We start from the raw sequence: 21,598 nt of genomic DNA, 5'->3' as shown, positions 1-21,598 counted from the left end.
AATGGCAGATATCTGGCAACTGCCTTTATTTGACACTAAACTGTGTTGTTTTTGACTGTAAAAATTGTTACATGTCCTAAACTGGAGCATCAGTCACTCAAAAGTCCCAAGATTGAAATCAAGATAAAATCCAAATAAATTACTGGCTAGGGTAACAGTGTTATATTAAAGTTGACCACGGTGCAACTCAAGCTCAGCAATTCAGACTTACACTTTGTTTTAAGGGCTCCTGGCCTGTGACGTAAGCCACTGAACACATATCGAGGGAGCAGATCCTGGATCAAATTCAGGAGGGGAGACGTCTTTCCCACCTATTGCCCTCCCTCCGGTGCGGCCCCACGATCTCAACCGCGGTCAAAATCCTGATTGAAAGTGGCAGTTTAACGAGAGTGTTTCCTTACAGACTACAATCCCAGTTCAGGAGACCATACATTCGCTTTCATGAGCCCTGCGGTTCGTCCTTTCCCATTTAGATTATAATCCTGAAAAATGTAGTTCACACCACAGAGAAATCCCATCCCTCCAAGGAAGATTGGAGCAAACCGTTCCCTGTCTGTGCAGGGGAATTTTAGTGTCTGTGGAAATGCCAATCCTAATGACAGTTCAATAATGTCATTATGCACTTGGCTCCTTATTTTTTAAATCGTAAGCAATGCCATAGAAGAATTATTATAAAGAACATTTTAATAATAATTTTTTTTTCCACTATGACAAATCCATGGAAAAAGTTTGAACCATAGATGCCAGTAAAGAACACTTACATTTAGGGGTGCACCATGGAAACTTTCCAGTGAACAAATAGGGTGTTTAGAATATTAAAATTCTTCACACAAACACACAATGTTCTTTTAAAAACTGTTCACTGAAAGCTTCTTTGGGGAACCAAAATTGTTCTTTTATGGCGCTGCTGTGAAAAGCCCTTTAAGAGACCTCTGTTCTCCATGTGTCCGAGGTTCAGATTTGGAAGTGACAGGTAGGTGGAGTGCGAGATGCTGTGACTGTGGTCATACCTGGGCGTATTTGCTCAACAAGCCCCCGATGACAGATTGGGCTCAGGGAACAATAGTTCCCTTGCAGCTCCTTATCGCGGGGTATGTACCACTGGGAACCTGCCACAGGAGCGACCCGTGTAAGCTGAAGCTACAACGCTGGATTTCCAAGTGGGTCAGGAGCCAGGAAACTGAGCAACCAAACCCAGAACCGCCTCCATCTCTAGGACGAGGGGGCAAGGCCTGAGGGTGAGACAACCATGAGCAAGACTCTTGTTAAACGTCAACTCCTGTCTTATCCCTGTTGGAAAACTCTCAAAAAGCCATCAAAAACATCCTTCTGAGGCACTAAATATCAGTTGAAGTGTCATCGGGCCATGCTACATACAGCAGCATCACTGCAATGTACACCATTGGGATCGACGATAAAAACACACAGTTTTGTTCGTCACCACAGGTACCTGGAGGTTTGGAAACTCTCTCATCATTGAGTGATCTCTTTTAATCCTCTGGTACCTCGGAGGGGGCCAAAAACACTCAATCCCTCTTCTGTGTTGGCCAGTGGGATTTCCCTCTTTAATTAATTCAGGATTTGTAGAGAGTGCAGAGGTCAGAAGTGAAGAGAGACACAGGATTGATTTTCTCTTGTAAGATCTTGAGGCCTATTGTGTGTCGTGCTTAAAGGCGAGAAATGTGTGCTTGTACATTACACGTTATTGAATAAAAGACACTGCTCAAAGAGTGAACTGGTTAATGGAATTAGAATGAAAAAAAAGTGACTAGGTGGCTTTAACACTTTACTCATCTGGTCAAAGAAAACTGTCAATCTTGGCCCAAACTGTCAAAGCTGCAATGTCAGGATGCTAAAAAAATTTAGACTTTTCAGAGAAATTACTTAAAGTTATATTTGCATATTACACTGGCATAAGATAAAGTATTTAAAAACTTAAAAAGTATATGCATGAGTTGTGAAAACCAAAATGTACCCTACTTCAGAATTTTTTTATAAATTTCCTCTTGTCTTATAGTTTATATAATAATTATAATTATATTCTTAAAAAGAAAAGTTTGTTTTTGTCAACAATCCTCAACAAGTTTCATAAACAGTGTATTCTGAATTTGTTTTCATTTCATAGTAAATAAAAAACTGAATTCAGATACTATACTATAGAATACCAAACAGAATACTACTCTTACTACTTCTGCCAAATAAAAATACGCTTTTCCAAGTTCAGCTTTCATTAAAATATCAGGCTCATAAGAGTCATTTACTCTTAAACTGGACTACAGTTATTGCACTGTGTTTTTGAATCACTGAAAAGAAACCGGCTCATAAAAGTCATTTACATGTGAATACAACTATATTTGTATTCACTAAAAGATCCAGCTCATGAATTCATTACTAGTGAATCTGACTACATGTGTTGCGTCATATGTTTTTGATTTACTAAAAATAACTGGCTCATAAGAGTCATTTGTTCATGAACTGGACTCACTGATCTATATAGATAGGGCTTTTCCCCACACTTGCAGTCTTTGCATTTGTAAACTTGTCTACTTACATGATGCATTTCGTGTATTTAGCTCAAGTGTTCAAGTGAGCAATGAGACCACAAGTGTGTGTCGAACTTTTATTACCCGATGGAGCTCACTTATAGTGTTATAAAAATGCAAGTAATTGTGGTGCTTCTAATAAGTGATAAAGAGAAGTTACAAATATTTTACAAAATACACTTTGCAACAATCAAATATGCAATTTTATAAACAAATTAAATGTAATATTTTTTTTTTCAAATTAGAAGCCCTCCGGATTTGTCGGAAAAGTGGTACGGGAACAGAGTGAGTAACAATGCACATGTGCAAAAACGAATGTGTTTTTTACGGCTGAAGTTCAGAAATGCGATGTTCATGTTTCTCACTTTATTGCCAGTCGAATGAATGAATCAGAATCAGAATCAGAGTGAGCTTTATTGTTTTTATTATCGTGATAGAAGCTCCGCAGTGCAACAGAATGACAGCGACAGAACAAAAAACACATAATAAAAGAATAAAAAAATACTAAAAATAAAGTAGACTAAAGTAGGTAAGAAATTACAATATACAAATTGACAATTGTATGGCAGGTATATTATGTGCAGAATTTAAGTGTACACTAAGTATGTGTTAGATAAATAAGTGTATGTGTATATAAATATAAACAGTGTAGTGTGTTCCACAGTCATTATCAATTGTTCATTAGATGGATTTCTTGAGAAAAGAAACTGTTCCTGTGTCTGGTTGTTCTGGGGTTCAGAGCTCTGTAGCGTCGACCAGATGGCAATAGTTCAAAGAGGGAGTGTGCTGGATGTGAGGCGTCCAGAGTGATTTTGTCAGCCCTTTTGCTCACTCTGAATAAGTACAGTTTTTGAATAGAACGGAGGGTTGTACCGATGATTCGCTCAGCAGTCCGGACTACCCTCTGTAGTCTTCTGAGGTCAGATTTAGAAGCTGAGCTGAACCAGACAGTTACTGAAGTGCAGAGGATGGATTCAATGATGGTGGAGTAGAACTGTTTCAGCAGCTCCTGTGGCAGGTTAAACTTACAGAAGTACAACCTCTGCTGGGCTTTTTTCACAATGGAGTCAATGTGAATGTCCCACTTCAGGTCCTGAGAGATAGTGGTGCCCAGCAACCTGAATGACTCCACTGCAGTCACAGTGCTGTTCATGATGGTGAGTGGGGGGAGTGCAGGGGGGTTTCTCCTGAAGTCCATGATCATCTCCACTGTTTTAAGCGTGTTAAGCTCCAGGTTGTTGAGAGTGCACTAGACAGCCAGCTCTTTAACCTCCTGTCTGTAAGCAGACTCGTCACCGTCCTGAATGAGGCTGATGAGTGTGGTGTCATCTGCAAACTTCAGGAGTTTGACAGAAGGGTCTTTAGACGTGCAATCGTTAGTGTACAGGGAGAAAAACAGTGGGGATAGAACGCAGCCCTGGGGAGCTCCGGTGCTGATTGTACGGGTGCTGGATGTTTATTTTCCCAGGATGATCGTATTAAAGGCTCCTCACATAAGTCCCCGGTCTGTCTAGGTGTTGCAGAACATAATGCAGTCCAAGGCTTACTGCATCGTTCACAGACCTGTTTCTCTGTAGGCAAACTGAAGAGGATCCAGCAATGGTCCAGTGATGTCCTTCAGTTGGACAAGCACCAGTTTTTCAAATGACTTCATGACTACAGACGTATATATCTTCTTTAACAACTGCCCTATTTTGTGGACAATACAACAATAATTATTTTAATAATAATTATTAATATTATTTTGTATATTTCTGAAAATGTGACGTTGACTAAAACATCCAGCTATTAACACTTGATTGAACACACTTTGCACTAAATACATTTAAAGAGAACTTACAAAAAAAACCTGACTTTCCCTCACCATATCATCTAAAAACACCTTTTGCTTTGGTAAGAAAGTAATTGCTTCCTATTTATCTGACCCATGTTGGCCTTCCCTCTTGCTTCCCTGAAACATCAGACAATGTTAAGGTCATAGGTCAAAGCTATCAAGGCCACGTGTAGAACGATACTGTTGGTCCTCTAGAAAATTGAGCCAGAGATCACAGGGTTAGTTCTTGGAAAGATTTAGTGAGCGTACCAAATGCATCTTGATAAATACAGTGATTTATGTTGTTAATGACAAGCTGTTAATTAAAATGCACACGTGTGTAGGTTACAGTATCATTTATTTAATGCCTCTACTTGGACAGTTGTGGTAAGCTGACTCTGAAATTCCTTGTTTACCACCTTGATTTTCAGAGCTTTGTAAAAATCTATGCGTTTCAGATTTTCATTAATATTTATCATATTTACTGTTTTTGTGCTTATATTATGCTTATATCAGAAATAACTGGTGAAAAAAAAAATATTATTATTTTATTGACATTTATTTATCATTTGAATGTATACTCATTGGAAATGTTATGTACTACCAGTGACATTTACAAGAGGTAAACCCCTTTTTATTCAAAACATTTTTCTGTATAAAGGCGAGTTTGAATGAATGACATAACTGCTTACTGTTGGTGTAGAACAGGAAGCAGATGTGTGTCTAGAAGAGAACAGGTGATCATGGACTCCAGCGTTCCACATTCGCAGTCTGTTTGGAGTGCAGGAATGTTTGCAGGGCATAATTGGGAGATACGATCAGAAAAAGGGGCCAAGGTGCTGAGAGACAAACGGTGAGGAGATGAAGCTTGAATTAGAATCACCCATGCAGGCAAGTGCATGAAGATTGGGAGCGAAAAAAAAGAAGCACAGGCATTGGTTTAGGAACAGCTTTCTTTAACTCATTATTCATTCCCTTGTGACATCACAGGTGCATCAGACCTCAAAACTACCGCTGTGATGATCCAGCTCACTTAAGAGGGATTATCTCCACTTGTCTTCACTGTGCTACCTTTAAGAAATTAATATATGTTTTTACAGCTGAGGAGCTGTTCATTGGAAATCCACAATATATATAAACTATAAATTACTGCCAGCACCTCCTGTGGGTTGTTAAAGCCATTTGCAGTCTTTATTCACACCTGCTCTAGTATTCCTCTCACTACCTCTCGTGCTTTCTATCACTAAATCATACAATTGGGAGGCAATAAAAACCACTACTTCAATCCCAAAGGGCTAAACTAATTCCTAGTACGGCTCAGAAGAAAAATCCTTTTCTGTGTAGGAAATAATGGAGTCACTCTCAGTATGAAATACTAAAAAGTGAATTGTGGAGGCTTGTTTCTGCCATTGAACAAACAAATTAAAAAGATTTGGTGAGTTTGTAGGTAATAAATTAGCAATTCTGACTTTCCTTCCTCAGAATTTCTGAGTTTATGCCTTGCTTTTATGGGGGCGATTCAGGGTTTTTTGTTTTTGTGATTTGGGGTTTATGCCTCACAATTCAGACTTTTTTCCTCAGAATTCTGAGTTTTCATCTTGCAATTTAGAATTTTTTATATGGACTTCTGAGGCCCCATTTACACTAATGCGTTTCGTTTTAAAATGCATAACTTTTGCTACGGTTACGCCTATTGTTTAGACTACTCCGGCATATTCCACATTCGAAAATAGAGACTTTGGAAAATGCTGCTGACCCCGTTTTAGTTGGAAAACTATCCTTTACGACCGTGTAACCGTATCTTGCATCTGTCGAGTATGTTGCTGTATTTGTTTCAGCATGACTCCCAATCGACATTTTTGGCTGCGATGGCCGCCTTGTAATCGTTAGTTACTTTGAGTAACAATTCCACCTCATTATCTGTCCACACAAAGATGTCTTTGCTTTTCCTCTCCATCATGCTCATTGTTGAACATTCCAGTGACTAGCAACTGATAGGGGTAGGCGGATCTATCTAAATATCGATAGTATCGATATTAACACTGGTATTGGTATTGGATCGATACTATTGTAATTGACTCGATATTTTAATTTAAATATCTCTCATATACGTTCATTATACTTTGCTTGTGTCCAGAAGGGGGGCTTAGGGAATGTAATTGCACAGGTATATTTGTTCTTTGTTTGTTCTTCAGTAATAATTGTGTGCACTTTATTTCATTTGCTTTTAAAACCAGAAAAAAAAAATGTTTATTCTTTATTTATTTTTATTTTTTATTTTAAAAGGCTGTAAAGAATTCATTCTACAGTGCCTAATAGATAAAAATTTTGTGGACGTCAATACATTAATAAAAATATTGCCTAATTAATTGATCATTCATCCACCTCAGAAATAATGACATAGACCTACTGCACTCCTCTACACAAAAGTTATCATTATTATTATTTTAAGTAAAAAGTATCGTATTGGTATCGGTATCGGCGATACTGACCCTATATGTATTTGGTATCGGATCTATACCAGAATTTGCAGTATCACCCACCACTAGCAACTGACTTCTTGTTTACGTATTTACACGCATGCCCAGTGTGCATGAATGGTCATGTGACGGAAGTGTAGACGGAATTCGTTTCTAAAACATAGCTGAAACGGCAGTCTATACGCAGATCGTTTTAATTCTAAAATGCCATTTAAAAATGAAAATGCACTTGTTTAAACAGCGCCTGAGTTGACATTTCACAATTCTGACTTTGTTTCTTGAAATTATGAGTTTATACCTTGCAGTTTTTGTACATTTTGATTGAATTTTTAAATGGAATTTTAAGTTTAAATCTCACAATTCAGATGTTTTTACCTCAATATTCTGAGTTTACATCTTGCAATTTGTGAAATTCTCACAATTACCTTTTTCAAAATTCCTTTTTTTGTTGTTGTTTTCTTTTATTTTTAAAGCAACAGAGAATATACAGAGAAAGTATATGCAATCTCTGCATCCTAAATAGCGATTGGTCTTCAACTGTGCCTTTATTTGCATACTGAATTGTGATTGGACTTTCCTGTCTTGTATACTATTTGTATATTGCCACATTTTCTCCACAAAGGCACTAAGCAGAAAAAAAAAGATATTAGTGATAATAACAACAGCTGTTCTGATGATATTTCATATATGCCAAAGCACAGTCTCAAGCTTACCTACATAAAGCATTTGTTATTGTTTAGTCTTACACCATTACTGTAAAAAACTGGCCAAAAAAACTCTTACCCACCAACAATGACGCATGTGAATTTATGGTAATGCCGTTTGACATTGGGACTGTGTGGTCCGTGTTCAATTTCACCTCAGTCAAAGATTTACATTTATGAAACCTGATGCTCAGCACAAAGCCTCTGGTGACAGGGGCAACCTGTGGCCCACGCTGAAATAAAAATTCAATCTCTCTGACTGGAGAATGAATCCTGACTAATAATGCACAGAAAACTGGCCAACTGTACGACACCAACACACCAACTCAGAACACTGTTTACAATAGGTGTTGAACCTGAGAGCAAGAAATCTGAATGTTTGCCGAAATGCTGTTTGGGGAGGTGAGAGGCTGGAAAGCTGTCAGGTGGTCATATCGTTACCTGGGAAGAAGGCCGAGATGAAATATTTTTTGGTTAATCCCAGCACATGCAAGTCCTGGATCAGGTTTCCGTGTGATTGCATAGGCTCTTCTTTGGATGAAATATCAGAATCCTGTAATAAGTAAATAATTATGATGAGCTACAGCACTCAAAACAAACATACTGTAAATAAGCACTTGCACCTAAATGACCTAAAGTTATTTTCACCATAGAGAAACTTATTATATAATTGTTATAAATCATATGAACCTTACAATGCAGACTCAGCATAAGCTCCTAAGGTGGTGTGTAAAAGATGATGTTCTGGTGAAAAACTACACCATCCATAAACCTGCAGAGAAAAACACTAAACATAGAAGTATCTATTTATTTGTATGAACCTGTTTTTTTTACAGTATATGGTATGAACACACATACACACACACACACACACATATATAGATAGATACACTGCATGTCATTCAAAAGTTTGGGATCAGTAAGATTTTCATTTTTTTTAAATAATTCTCTTCATCAAAGCTGCATTTGATCAGAAATACAGAAAAAGTAGTAATATTGTGAAATATTATTGCAATTTAAAATAATGGTTTTCTATTTTAATATACATTAAAATTTAATTTATTTCTGTAATACAAAGCTGAATTTTCAGCATCATTACTTCGGTCTTCGGTCATGATTCTTCAGAAATCATTCTAAAATGTTGATTTATTATCAATATCTGAAACAGTTTTGCTGCTTAATATTTTATTTATTTATTTATTTGGAACCAGTGATTATTTTTTCAGGATTTTTTGATGAGTTTAAAATAGTTTTTTAAAAGAAAACTATTTATTCAAAACAGTAATCTTTTGCAACAATATACAATATCGTTCAAAAGTTTGAGGTCCGCATATTTTTTTTACTGTCTTTTTCTTTCTTTCTTTTTGAAAGAAATAAATGCTTTTTTTTTTTTTTTTAGCAAGGATGTGTTCAATGAATAAAAAGTGATAATAAAGACATATTGTTAAAAAATATTTTTTTATAAAAATAAAAAAACACTTTCTAACTTTATTCAAAGAAGCCCGAAAAAAAAATTCTGCAGAATTGTTTATATATATATATATATATATATATATATATATATATATATATATATATATATATATATATATATATACACACACACACACACACACACACACACACACACAGAAAACATTAAATATGATAAAATATTTAAAAAAGCTTTGAATAAAATTTTGCAATATTCATCTTTCTTTAAGCCTTGAACTATTAAATCATATTTTGAAATGTCTAGGAGTGAGAAAAGAAAAAGGACCACTTAAAAGTGAGGAATTATTTTAATTATTTGTAATGTTTTGTTCTTTCTGCTGTCTTTTGCATTCACAGGTATATTAGATGTCATCGGTATAATAGAAACACTGGTGTCCGATTCTCTGGTTCTGTTGCAGGTCTTGTGTGCACTTTTAAGCAGCATTAACCTTAATAAATGAACATGTCAAATGAATCTGTCTCTTTACAGGCTGAATGTGCGTCTAACTGATGAACTGTTCACTTTTTCAGGGCTTTAATGGTTTTTGTGCACCCTAAGGACTGGAGTGTCCTCGTGTGAAAGGCTCTTTCTTCCAGTTTTACCTCCCATGATCCTCTCCTGGCCTGCGGCTGCCTGCCCCACACAGAGAGCTGGTTTTATTTGTGTGGGCTGCCCGGAGTGTTAAAATATCTTAGTGTCTCTCTGTAGGGGGAATGCTGATAGACACCTCTGCCACGATTTCCCAATTTGTTTTAAATTAGTTGAGACTCTGGTTAGTGTAATGGGGTGGGTTGGTGGGGGCCTGAGACACTTTAAATGTGTTTAATGACAGACAGAAATGTACCTGTGGCATGTTGTGATAGCATGAGCGATCTAAACAAGCCCTTGCAGACATGGCAGGGGAATTTCATGCCAAATAAGTTATAAAATGAAGTACTGTACACTAAAATGAAGTCATTTGAAATTATAATTCAATAAAGGCAGCAATTCTCTTGGCATGAAAAATCACAACTGGAACAAAATATATTTGGTTAACAGTAACAATCATAAATAAATATTCAACCAATGACTTCATAAAATAAACCTCCTGTAAACAAACTTTCACATTATGCTTTTCAAATTTATTACATTTTTTTCACATATATATATATATATATATATATATATATACATATATGTAGGCAAAAATGTTGAATACAACTTTATAAAATAATAGACATACACACAAAAACATTTATAAAATGTCCAAGTCTGTTTTTACATCAAAATGAATTTCTGAAATGGTTTATAAACAGAAACAATATAAATAGTATATATAGGGTTAGTTCAGGATAACTGAGCCATTTATCCTATATTTGTACATATGGATGGATATATTAGTAATTCATTAGAATGCATATTTTTAATGATATAAATCTCTAATTATTTGTATTATAGAATGTATTATAGAATCTATTAATTATTTAAATCATTTACAATATTTGTTATTTTTTTATTTTATTTTTTTTTTTATAAAACTGCTCAATTTAAATAATTCAACCAAAAAAGATTTAGAATTTTTATTTAGAATACTCAATTTAAATCATATTGGACTTTTGTTATAAGTTTTTTATATATACAACTGTGCAATAATAATCTTTTTAAGAACTTTTTTCTTTAATTAAGATGATTTAATGAAGATTTGTATATATATATATATATATATATATATATATATATATATATATATATATATATATATTTTTTTTTTTTTTTTTTTTTTTTTTTTTGTATGAGTAACCATATGCCATAATGCTGCTGATAGAGCTTGAGAACTTGAGCCTGTAAAATTCCTTTAAGGCGTTCACATACATCTAGTGTATGTGAACCTGTCGACCCCGTTAGGTTAACAGAAGCTTTACTAAGCACAAACCAACTGTGACCAACTGTGTGGGCTAATTACACTCGCACTGTCTACAAAACAGCTTCTTCATTTTTCATCTGATGAGCTGTTCATACCTGTCTGACAGTGGCCACCTTCAAGGGTCCTGCTGATCCTCCTTCCCTCCTAATGATGGCTAAACAGATAAACGCAAATATGACAGGACTTTGCCGTGTAAAAACTGTGTTTGTCTTTCTGGTAATCAAGGTATTTTCATTACACAGCAAAAAAAAAAAAAAAAAAAACTGATTTGTTACAAAAATGTCAATACAGAAAGCTAACACCTCAGACAGTAGGTAAGATATGTAAGCACACACTATACCAATACTTATTTCTTGGTTGCTTTTAGGTGATTTAAATGCACTATTATCAGTAAAATCAAGTTTTCCGTGAACTATTCTAAAGCAGTGTCACATTAATGCATAAAATGAACATTTGCACCCTGTCTCATTCTAGTGCCAGTCTTTAGCATGTTAGCAGAAGACAGTTCAAACTGAAGCAGCTCCTCACACTGTTGTCTAAACAGGGATGTGACTCAGACTGATGAAAGGCTGAAGCCCCAGGCCCTGCTTAGCTTTACCACACTGTTCAAGTGTAACCTCACGCTGACCCTTGACCTGCCTGGTGGAAATATGTCCCTCCTCTCTCCCTGACATCACTCATGCCCCTTGACAAATCAGTCATGTTTCACCAACCGCCTACAGGCCCAAAACACACATCAGCTCACTGGAGATCCTGCGGAGGTTTGATAAAATGAGACGCCATTGCTGAATGGATCTTAAAAGAGAAGAAGGGAAGCTGGCGAAGGCACCACAAACAGGCTCTCGAAGTTGTCGCCTGAGGACGTGTCAGCATCCTGGGTGGCGACAGAAGTGCCATGAGGCAAGGAAACAGTGCCTGGAGCGAGAGCTGCCATGTTATCCTGTTCCGTTGAAATGCATTAGACTCATTGGGTTTCAAAGTGAAATGCAATGTTTCGAGTTGGCAGGCCCACCCAAAAACTATATGTTAGCCCTTCTGTTGCCACTAAGAAAAATATCAGAAACAAACTTGTAGCAGGCGAGTTTATATACACACTACTTATATATTAACTATATTCTGTGCAAAATTCATAACGCAATGCAAGTATGCACTGGCTTCTCAGTCTTGCCAATGGGGGCGCTGTCATTAGTGCAAACGGTCTTCATCTACACTCAGTTTTCAGTTTAAAGAGAAATTATCGATCTAAATGATAACATATCCAATTTATAAACAGATACATTTTAACTCTGTCGCGCCTTGAGTGCTGAGGTTTGTTACCGCAAGTTGGCAATACATCGTCCAAGAATTCACCAGAGTTATTAAAGTTAGTTAAGATTAAATCCAGAAAAAAAGTTACTTGAAATAAAATAAACGCTAACTGAAATAATAATAATTAAAAAAAAGAATAATTAAAAAAAGAAATCCAGCTAGTTGCCAGAACATTTCTCATTTTTATTTAGTTTAATAAAATAACTAAAACTAAAACTGGAATAACAAAAAAAAAAAAAAAAAAAACCTATATAGCAATATGGGACACAGAAAAACAAATAATAAAAGTTACAAAATTTTAAAATGGATAAGGGAAATACAAAAATACAATAAAGTAAGCACAAGTTAGAGCAAGCTTTGCCGCCAAATGGAGGTAACCAAATACACATTCAAATATGCCAAATAATAAACCTTCTACTTGCGGGTTTATGCAATTGGTCAACAAGATTTTTCAATATTTCTCTTATGCTCATAAAGGTTGCATTTATTTGATTAAAAAATACAGTAAACCTGTAATATTGTGAATTAAAATAATTGTTTTCTTTTTTAATATATTTTAAAATGTAATTTATTCTTGTGATGACAAAGAAACTTTCAGAATCATTACTCTAGTCTTCAGTGTCACATGATCCTTCAGAAATCATTCTTATATGCTCATTTGGTGCTTAAGAAACATTTCTTAATATTATAATATTATTTTAAAAGTTAACGTTTATTTATTTTATTTTTTATTTTTGGCAAATAAATGCTCTTATTTTCTTTGTGTGTGTGTGTGTGTGTGTATATATATATATATATATATATATATATATATATATATATATATATTAGTGCTGTCAAAATTAGCGCGTTAACGCATTCGATTAATTTGAAATATTTAACGCGTTAAAAAAAAATAACGCAATTAACGCGGTTGCAGTTTTTTTTATTTCCAGTTGTGGCCTATGTGTGTTCAACGTGCAAAGAAATATGGATAAGACCAAGGAAGGACTTTTAGACGGAAAGTTTCAGTATAAATCTCTGCCGGATTACTCTTCAGTCTGCCACAAGAAACATTACTCTTCATTTAGTCTGCCACAAGAAACAGCAACATTAAAATCATGAACTCAAATGTCATTGTTTAAAAAAAACAAAAAAAAAACAATGACTGTAACAGTGCGTAAATCAGACCTTTCTGTAACGCTAACGTTAATAAGCTTAAACGAAAATAAACGAAATAATTGTGTAGCGGAGTATTTTTTGTACACAGTGCCGCGAACTGTCAATCACTCCTGTGCGCGTGCATCACTGTCCTCCTCAGCTGCAGCAACTTGCGCTTTCTCTCTTCATCAAGCTTTAAAACAAAAAGGGGACAAAAAGATCATATTGTCTTTGTGCATAGGCTATAGATTAATTAGATAAATGAATATCTAAATTTGTGCCTTGCCGTCTGCGGTATTTTTTTAGAACTTAGAAAAAAGATGCTGCAGCCAATGAACAGCCAGCGGGGGCTGCAGGACGACTCAACCTCCGCAGACAGTTTTTAATGTTTATCAGACAATAAATACTCAAGATTTTGCTTTAGTATAACTCACAACGAGTTTCACACACCTTCTCCGGCCACGTTGAGTTGTTGACACTTAACAGCGGGAAAAGCGACACATGCGCTATTCACTTGTATAACTTAAGGGTGAATGGGTAATGTAGTTTCTGCTCTGGGTGGGATGAATTAAGAAGCTTGCATTGTGAAGGGCGCTCTGAAAATCGGCAGTGCAGGTGAAAGATTAAAACCTCTATTAAAACAGATGTCCAAATGAGCGTACCGGTACGCTACAAGCACGTTCTGGGCGCACGGAGAGGTGGCGGTACGCTCAAGAGCTATATTTGGAAGTGGCGGTACTGAGTACTGGTGCCTACTGGCCCACTTAAAGCACTGGCAATGACTATACTTTGGAATTTTTTTGCAGTCCACTTAGAATTCAACATGGAAATCATTTTTGTCTATTATTGGCATTGATTGTTTTGAAATTCAAATGGTACTTACATGCCTGTGTTTTTATTCCTGTAATAAATATGGCTTTCAAGCCAACAGTTAATTTGGAGGATATTGATGGTTTATTGCAGGTATGTTGTTTACATGAGAAAATCTGTGTTACAAGTTAAACAAAAATTCCAATAAACAATCATATTTTGAATTTAAATAGTTTCTTTGTCTTGAGTTTACATTAATTATTTACATTTTACATTTACATATCCAAAAAGTTTCAGTCTTTTAATTGCGATTAATCGCGATTAATCGCGATTAATTTAAAAAAATTGTGCGATTAATTAGTTAATTTTTTTAATCGATTGACAGCACTAATATATATATATATTCTAATTTCACTTAGTAGTAGTCATCTTGAAATATAACTTGGCACATTAGTATGTTAACTTGACAGGACAGCTTCTAAAGAAAGACGTCTAAAGAAATTGACAAAGTTTACCCCTTGTGTAAAGTATATTTCCGGCCTAGCTATTCAGATAAATGCATTCGGTCCCATAGACAACTCATTATTCCGATCCTGTGCTAATCATGTGGGTGCCGGGTCAGGAAAAGTCCTGAAAAGAGCGTCTGACTAGGAATGCTTGCCACAAACTGTGTTTTTTGCGCATTTCATTACATTCCAGAATGCTCCTCACAGTTTTCAGCTATAACAGACGGAAAAAACGATCTGTGGTGTAAGCATTATCCCCAAGACAGCAGTTTGGAGGGTGACCGCAATGCTGCAGTGAAGCCCTGCATGGTCGTTCACTTTTAACAAGTCATTGAGACAAGAAGACCATTAAGATCGATTCGCAGTCATAACATCAGTAAGGTCTTGTGCCCTAATGATCTCTCAACCCTGAGAAGAGATAGTGCCCGGGGGTGCCGTCACAGAACAAGGGAGAGGAAATTCCACATTAAAAAAATAATAATAATAAAATAGAGTGTGGACCCACAACAGAGACTCTAAGAGCTACCTGGACATCACAACACACCTGCACTGACATGGATGAGATGAGCAACAACTATATAAAGCTGGATAATGATAATAGCATGATTCATTTTGGATTAAATCCAGTTAAATAACAGTTTTGAGCTGAATAATGAAACTACTTATACTGTATCTAAACTGAACTTGTTTCATAGTTGATGAATCAACACTGCACTGAGTTTTCCATATGGAATGTAATATATGACATTGACATATATTTTACCTATACGGTTATCTATATCTTTGGGTGGATGTAGATATAAGTTTGTTAATTTAGGTTAATCATATTTCTATGTTTTTATTTTTATGGTTATATACAGGGGTGCGCATGTGCACATGCACAACCAAAATAAAAAATGTGCGAGTAAATCAATTCAGACCGCTCATTTGTATGCCAGCATTTTTGACATTTTAGATCGACTAACTGTAATACTTCAGAATAAAACGCAGAATTGTGGTATGTTTCATTCACTGATGTGCTTCACTTGGCAGCACTAAAACTGGCAGCGCATACTCGCCGACAATCTGCCAAAATAAAAGCTTTCAGATTTTAGGTTCAAAAAATATGATTTGTATAAAAAATAAAAAAATAGAGTATAAAAAAAAAGAAATTATAAACATTAGCATCGTATTTTTTTATGTGTACCATATACACTTTACTCACTTTTATTTAAAAAAAATAATAGTATTATCATACTTTATTTGTTATGTTATATTTTATTTTTATATATATATATATATATATATATATATATATATATATATATATATATATATATATATATATATATATATATATATATAAGCAAAAGCACGCACATCAATCTAAACTGGGTGCTCGACCAAAAAAACAAGCAGAAAAATACTTGAATGTAAAGTCGGCAACATAGCTTCAAAGGTATCAAAAACTATCGCATAGCGTATGTGACGTTTCGAGCATGCAGGCTCTTCATTAGACAGATGAGAAACACCGATTTACCAATCTTTATAGGACTACCTCCAAGTAATTAAAGGTCACATGACAAATATAATATTATCATGATATGATAGTGTGAGTACCCAACCAAATCTCCAGATTCTCTCAATAGAACCAGACTGAAATTGGTACGTGCACCCCTGGTTATATATGAAGCAACCATATCATTCTATGTATGCAACTTTTTTAACATATATCTAAATGTTTTTATAAATACATTTAGATAAATAATTAACTATAGACAGTTATCAAACTGATTTGAATGAACACTGAACTAAACTGGGCTAAATGACTGTTATCTTCTTTATTTGAATTTGTTCCATAATTGATTAATTTTACAACATTAACAGTTATTTTCCTGTTTATTAATATGAAGCTGCTTTGAAACATATTGTATTGTACGAAATGCTATATAAATATTTTGATTTGACTTGCCTAAACCTGCTACAAACTTAACATGATCCCTAACAGGAACCTCTTTGCATGAGGAAACAAAAGTCTTTAAAACTTATTAAAATAGTTCATCCAAAGATAAAAAAAATAATTTACTCACCTTTTGCAAGCAAACACACACTTTCTGTGTGGATCATACTGCATTTAAGTTATTTTAAGAATAGATTTAATATCTTAAATATTTTACGTTTTTTTCTGAAATAATCATTTGTGAATTTGAATATACTATACTGAGTAAACTGAATATAAACTGTATATAATTAGTCAAATGAAGTTTGAGAGCAAAAGTAGAGAAGTGTAGCGAATTTCATTCTGAACTGTTCTTATAATTTAATACACATCCATATTTTCCCAGCAGATGCCACTCTAGGCAAACGGTCCCTGTCATACAGTATTAAAAAAAGAAAACAGTCCTCTGGGAGAGAACAAATAGGCCTAATCATTCCTCTAATGATCTAACATATGAACCAAATACTCTTTACTTCCTGCATCAGTGACACTAGATGTCAAAGCATTTGTAACAGACTTACAAATGCTCATCTGCTAAATATTGTTTTAACACTATATACAGTAGTGCCACACTTCCACATGCAGTATTTTTAGTTTTACCTTATTTTCTTGTACAGCAACCTTTTTAGGGTAGGGTACACTTTCTTAAAAATTTGTATTGCATGTGCAGAAGTTCTTGCATGAGGTTGTGAGCATGTTGCAAGGGTGTATTAGCTGATCGAAAACGACAATAAAGACATTCATGATGTTACGGAAGATTTCCATTTCAAATAAATGTTGTGTTTTGAACGTTTTATGTATCAAGGAATCCTAGTAATTAAATAAATAAATTGAAAATTGACAAAAACATTAAGCTGTTTTCGACATGGATAATAATAAGAAATGTTTCTTGAGCAGTACATTTATGATTTCTGAAGATCATGTGACACTGAAGACTAGAGTAATGATGCTGATAATCCAGCTTTGACATCACAGTAATACATTTCATTTTTAAAATATATAAAAATTAAGTTATTTGAAATTTTTGTAAAATTTCACAATATTTCTGTTTTTTTGTTTGTTTTTGTTTTGTTTTTTTAATCAAATAAATGCAGCCATGGTGAGCATAAGATACTTTTTTAGAAACATTAAAAAAATCTTACAAAGCCCAAAAATCTGTGAATGTCTATGTGTGTGAGATTTTCCACCTGTTTTATTGCCTACTAAGTGAAAATCATTTGTAAGTCTATAGTGAAAGTGATGCTTCCCATGGAAATAATAACACATAGTATTTACTCATTACCTTATCTCCTGGCCATCAATATTGATAATTAACAGAACAACGTGTGCAATGTTCATAAATGAAGATAAATATCTTCTAGGATGTGCCATCATCACTAGTTCCCAGGAATACAGAATTCGTTTAAGCTTTTTGTGGAACAGAGACCTGAACTTCTGCCACTTCTTTGAGTCATTGGTTACGCACCACAGTTGCTCAACTCTGCAGGGACCTTCAAACGCTCACAATATTGGATGTTTAAGAGCTCTGCTCGTTAAATTCATTGCCATTGTAATTTATATAGTCTTGTTATCTTAAGTGATTGTTGATTTAAGCCTCTCACTTGAGCAGATGTGAAAATTAGACTTCCCGCTCGTGCTGAGAGGCATGTTGTTGGACCTGCTTCTTGTTGGCTGCTCCTCTGCTTGGCGCTGGAAGGAAAAAGGGAAGACAGATAAAAATAAGCAAAACAATTAGCACAGCCAAAAGCTCCTGTGTGAGAGTGATTTGAGATTAGCAGTCAAAGTGCAAGAGTTCATCGAGGGCTTGTTGAACCGCAGCTGAAACCATGCTTCACCAAATCCCGAAATAAACATCTTGGATATCCAGAATTATTTTTGTAAATATAAATAATGATTTTTATTACATTAGCTGGATAGAGCATGGCGAATGTTTCTAATGAAATGTAGAGAGGTAAAACAAGCAGTGTGTTTTATGTTTGTTATTCGTCAGAATTGGTTTAATTGTATCGTGCGATTTCGTTCAACAAACCCTCTTGTTCCTCTCCGACAATAACGCTGCATTTCGTCTTCCTGACATGTATCTCAACTCTGATGTGTTTCAGAGACGGGAAGGCACATTGTGAAAGCCTTCTGGGCCAAGCTTCAGCCAAATATCTCTTCCAGATGCACACAGCACTCGGACCCCCAGGAGAAACATGGGACGCTCGCTATGTCGAAGGCCCCTGAGACCGACTTTTTCTCAGCACGTGTCATTTTGCCTCGGTCACACACAAACATGTTTTTCTGGAGGCGGATTGCTGGGTGGTATAGATCGGAAAAGAAATTAGATTTCCAGTATTGTGCGATTCATCATGTTCTCTAAAACTGTTGGATATAAATAATCTACTTTTAGAGTGCTGGTCATTGCTGTCACATGATCCCCACATGTGTGATCTGGTATCCTTTTTTTTTCCTCCTTGAAAACTCTTGTCAGAGGTAATTAAGTTCCACTTGACTTGTACCACCCCCTCTTACTTATTTTTTTTACTGGTACATTAGTCAGCAGACATCCAACAGGGCAATGATACATCAAGGCCTTTGGGTTATCCAGCCCCAGCAGTAGATACAAAGATGAGAAAACACCCCAGATCAGGTAATGTACCCCTGTGATAAATTGAGAGCATATTTCATGTCTGATGAGGAGGACCATTGTTCACCTGAGCGTGGACTCTGATAATTGGGACCACAGACGATACCTGCTACTGTCAAGTACTTTTAAGATAGTTGTTTAAATCTCTTGTCCTATAAACAGTAGGGGAAAAAATAGATGAAAAGCTCATTTCTAAATCTCTAGCTTGTAAAATAGTAACTCTGGCAGTGTGGAAAGCCGTTTCAATCTCTGTTGGTACAGCAAAGTCACGGACCGACATGTTCTCCTGCCAGACCCTCTTAAGCTGGCCTATCACTTGCCTGAGCAGAACAGTGAAAAGAGAGAATTTGATATTGATCCAACTTCCCAGACACCCACAGTCAGGGATCTTGTTAACAGGATTAGGACACCCTGAATAGACTTACACCAGAGACAGAAAAGGCCTTCTTGTTGAAGAGGACCCTCCAGCTAATCTCAACCAAAACCCTGTACTTCTGCCTACACTTTAAGAGAGTCCTCATGTTAACCAAGAAAAGTAGAAATGGGATTTGGGGAGCAAAATCTGCACTCATGTTTCCACTAAAGTTTGTACATGTTGATGTCAAAACACAATGCATGTCCCAAACAAAACACAGCAAAGAAAGACCTAGAACATATGTTCCCATAAGACAACATAAAACAATTGCACAGCGAGTCGGACTATATGTAGGTATAGGAAGTATTTAGCAATTTTGTATTCCTGCTTTGTGGTACTTACATACATAAATTAACAGTCCGTAAACACTATAATAAAGCAGCTAAAGTTCATTCAAACACTCAGAAAGGTATGGAAAAAATATGATAGAAAAAATATTAAATGGGAAAAATATATATATTTCAATGCTTTTCTGCTTTCAGAGAACCTATCATAAGTTTTGTTTTCTATCACAAAACATTGGCGCATTCTCTCACAAAAGTATTGCGGTAAACCTGAGAAAGGTTGCATTCTCTTGCGAAAGTATTGCATTCCTCAGAGAAAGTTTATATTCTCTTGCAAAACATTTGCATTTTTGGATAAAAGTATTAAAAAAAGAAAAGTTGTGTTCTCTCGCAAAGCATTTGCATTCTATCCTGTTCCCAAGATAAACTTTGTATACTCCTATAAAGCATTTGCATTTTTTAGCAAAAGTACTTTGTTTCCCTGAGAAAATTAGCATTTGATGGCAAAACATTTGTGTTCTAGTGCAAAAATATTGCATGCCCTCAAAAACCATTTACATTCTCTTGCAACAGCATTATGTTCCCCAGAGAAACTTTGTATTATCTTGCAAAACATTTGCATTCTATTGCAGAAGTATTGTGTCCCTTTGAGAAACTTAGTCTTTTTTGGTAAAGCATTAGCATTTTCTTGCAAAACTTTTCCATTCTCTTGCAGAAGTATTGTGTTTCCCAGAGTTTTTGCAAAACTTTGCTAGCAAAACATTTGCAGTTTAGTGCAAAAGTAGTGCATTCTCTCAAAAAAAAGTTGTCTCGTACTCTCGCAAAACATTAGCATTTTCTTGCAGAAGTATTGTGCTCCCAAGAGAAACTTTGCATATTCTCACAAAACATTAGCATTCTTTAGCAAAAGTACTTTGTTCCCCTGAGAAACTTTGTGTTTGCTGGCAAAACATTTACATTGTCTAACAAACTGTTTCTTCGAGAAACCTAGCATTTTCTAGTAAAACGATTGAATTAAGCTGCAGAACATTTGAGTTCTCTCTCAAAAGTATTGTGGAAAGTTTTTGCATTCTCTTGCAAAACTTTTGCATTTTCTGGCAAAAGTACTTAGTTGCCCTGAAAAAAAAGAGAAAACTTCGCAAACCATTTGTATGCTATCACAAAAGTATTCTGATCCACTGAGAAACTTTGTGTTTGGCAAAATATTTGCGTTCTCTCTCGCACAAAATTTTTAAACTATTCCATCACCAAAGTTCCTCAAGCGAGCACAAAGTTTCAGGGGAACACAAAAGTTTTGCAAAAGATAACAAAATCATTAATAATTTTTCATCCCATCTCATTTGTTTTTTTCCATCACCATGTCCCCTCAGGGTCTGCGTAGAAAGGTTCAATTGAATTAGTGTCTGATGTTTCTACGTGCTCAATGTGGCCTTCCCCGTGTGGCTTCCGTGTCTATAAGCGTTCAGATGACTCATTCTTCTCCACTATACCCGTCAGACATCCAGGATCCAGAACCCTTTGACTGGCACCTCTCCTGCGGGCTGCCTCTGTGGCGATAAATCCCAATTATGACCCCTTCTATTACAGCTAGTGAAAGGTCATGTGACCCAG

The 21,598-nt window shown here is 35.5% G+C and overlaps 1 long non-coding RNA gene across 1 annotated transcript in view; it reads right to left on the bottom strand.

Annotated features, from left to right (window-relative positions):
* Positions 1–7,860: 7,860 nt before the first annotated feature.
* LOC113055516 (uncharacterized) overlaps positions 7,861–21,598 on the bottom strand; it is a 36,723-nt gene continuing 22,985 nt past the window's right edge. The window contains exons 3-5 of the long non-coding RNA XR_003277537.1: positions 18,261–18,348; positions 8,231–8,327; positions 7,861–8,093 (exon numbers count right to left, since the gene is read on the bottom strand). This is a non-coding gene — a long non-coding RNA (uncharacterized LOC113055516). The remainder of the gene's footprint in view (positions 8,094–8,230; positions 8,328–18,260; positions 18,349–21,598) is intronic.

This window comes from Carassius auratus, chromosome 36, assembly GCF_003368295.1.
Source record: "Carassius auratus strain Wakin chromosome 36, ASM336829v1, whole genome shotgun sequence".
Classification (NCBI taxonomy): domain Eukaryota; kingdom Metazoa; phylum Chordata; class Actinopteri; order Cypriniformes; family Cyprinidae; genus Carassius; species Carassius auratus.
The sequence above is the reverse complement of the archived record's forward strand: the minus strand, read 5'-3'. Positions and strand labels throughout refer to the sequence as shown.